This window comes from Anneissia japonica, unplaced genomic scaffold, assembly GCF_011630105.1.
Source record: "Anneissia japonica isolate Jap-2015-1 unplaced genomic scaffold, ASM1163010v1 scaffold287800_len1627635_cov199, whole genome shotgun sequence".
NCBI classification, from domain to species: domain Eukaryota; kingdom Metazoa; phylum Echinodermata; class Crinoidea; order Comatulida; family Comatulidae; genus Anneissia; species Anneissia japonica.
In genome coordinates, this window is record NW_022731299.1 from 821,667 (window position 1) to 823,927 (window position 2,261).

A 2,261-nucleotide genomic window follows, 5' to 3' on the forward strand; every position below is an offset into this window, starting at 1 on the left:
TCAAAGAGGTACTTGTTAATCAAATAAATTTACTTATAATAAACAACTTATTTAAATTTGTATGGTTGGTTTTTACTCCACCTACTAATTTTAAGTGCCTTTAGAGTTTTGCTTCAAAGAGGTACTTGTTAATCAAATAAATTTACTTATAATAAACAACTTATTTAAATTCCACCTACTAATTTTAAGAGCTTGCTATAAGACCCTTCGAACCAATGGGTCTTCGGACCAAAGGTACGCACCCGGTGATTGCTGTAAAAACCCATTCACTGAGTAAATGAATTTGAGACCAAAACCAAGTTTTTACAGTCAGTGGACATGGGAATAGGAAAAAAATTGTAAATAGGGTCAAAGGTCAAATATGGCATTTCCGGTCATTTTTTTAAGCAAATCTCACATTAGAACAAATAGAAATATGCATGGTTCTAACAATTTTAAAAAGAAAGCAACTTGCTACGACCAGCGGTTCTCAGCACATGGGAACCCTATTTTTTCACTCCTAATTTGCATATTCAAGCTAATTTGCATATTAACCGAAATGTGACTGAGACGTAATTTTAGGAATTTAATTTAATCCTCTTGTCCTGTGTGCTTATCTAGAACAAAAATCCCTTCTTTTGCTATTTTCTTATACTGTCTAGCTCAATTCCAAAATACACCCACGCTATAAAAAGGGGCGTGGTCATTTAATTAAGGGCGTGGTCATTTTAGGGCTGTTCGTCCCGGATTGAGATTTTGGCACACATCCCATGTTATTCCTAGGGTTCATATTAGTCTATAGCAGTTGAGAAATTCTCTCCTAAATGAAGTGCATACAAATCTTAGTCAGGTCCTCTACTAATAAACATGATCAGAACATTTATGGTAAATACAAACGTATTAACAGACAAGGAAAAAAAAGGTAATGCGAAACTAATCTATTGACCATACTTATTCCATAAATCTTTATTTGATTCAAGCATTAATAATAAAAATTATATCAATATATATATCGCAACAAACAATAAAAAAAAACATATCTCAAACTCAGTCAACTTTGTAACATCTGCATTGTTTCTGTAAGATAGTATTAATAGAACAATAATAAACTTTAATACTAATAAAAACAATTGTTAATTAATTGTAACTATAATGTTACAGTAATTTAAATACGCTGTGGCTAGAGATACGGTACCGTATCGGACCTTCCGATTGCTAAAGGTACGGTAAATGATATTACGTCATGATTAGCCAATGGTACAAGGAATGCAACAAACTAGAAAATAACCTATAAATACCATAATATTAATTGAAATTTAGTTTAGTAATAATAGTATTAATTTTTTTGCTTTTATGTAGCCTTAGTAGAAAGACAACAAAGCATAAATAAAAAAAAGTATGATATTGCTTTTATGTAGCCTTAGTAGAAAGACAACAAAGCATAAATAAAAAAAAGTATGATAAACAGATTGATGAACTTACAATGATAATTAGGCCTAGTTGTATTTTAATTTAGCGTTTTCGCAACTCCATTGGCGCTCAATATATTTAATCTGTTGAAAACAAACCAAGACCGAAATTAAACGTGACCGAAGTGAGGCGCGACTGAAACGAAGCGCGACCGAAATTATCTGTATTCCCAAACCCACCCCCACTCGAGCCCAAGGCCAAGTGCCCTCGGATGTCGCTCCGCTAGAGAAAAGAGTGCGGGCGCCACCTGTCCCTAATAGCCTAGTAGTAGGCCTACTAGGTACGGTCCTGGCCTAGCCAAGCCTAGATAGCCTACCTATTAGACTAGCCTAGGCTAGGCCTAGCCTACTAGTTCTCCTATCCTAGGCACTACCCAACTTAATTCGCTGCACAACACCTTAATATAATTCATCAATACTACAACAAGAATGTAAATAATAAACTTTTGTTACTTGACTACCTTGTCAAGCTTTTGCTTTTGTTAAAAAAAGAAAACAAAAAGTAGGATCCCACTCACCTCTTCAAGCAAGGGAAAGCCCAGAACATGGCACTACCTCTGAATGTTTAAAAACAAATTGAAATGGCCGCCGCTGGAGAAAACGTACACAATGATACGGAGTCACTCATTGGATAGAATATCGCAATATTTAATTATCCTCCAATAGAAGATCGTGATCTTCCTCCTTCACTGGAAACGTAACTCTAGAGGGCGTTCAATAATTCATAAGGAATGCCCGTAATAATAATGATGATACCAATAATAATAATAATAATATTATTATTATTATTATTATTATTATTATTATTATTAT

At 34.0% G+C, this 2,261-nt stretch overlaps 1 protein-coding gene across 1 annotated transcript in view; it reads right to left on the bottom strand.

The window, feature by feature from the left end:
* The window catches only part of LOC117115311 (centrosomal protein of 128 kDa-like), an 84,808-nt gene extending 82,742 nt beyond the window's left edge, over window positions 1-2,066 (bottom strand). Inside the window, exon 1 of the mRNA XM_033259051.1 lies at window positions 1,967-2,066. The gene's annotated coding sequence lies outside the window, so the exon portion shown is untranslated. The remainder of the gene's footprint in view (window positions 1-1,966) is intronic.
* Between the last annotated feature and the right edge of the window lie 195 nt (window positions 2,067-2,261).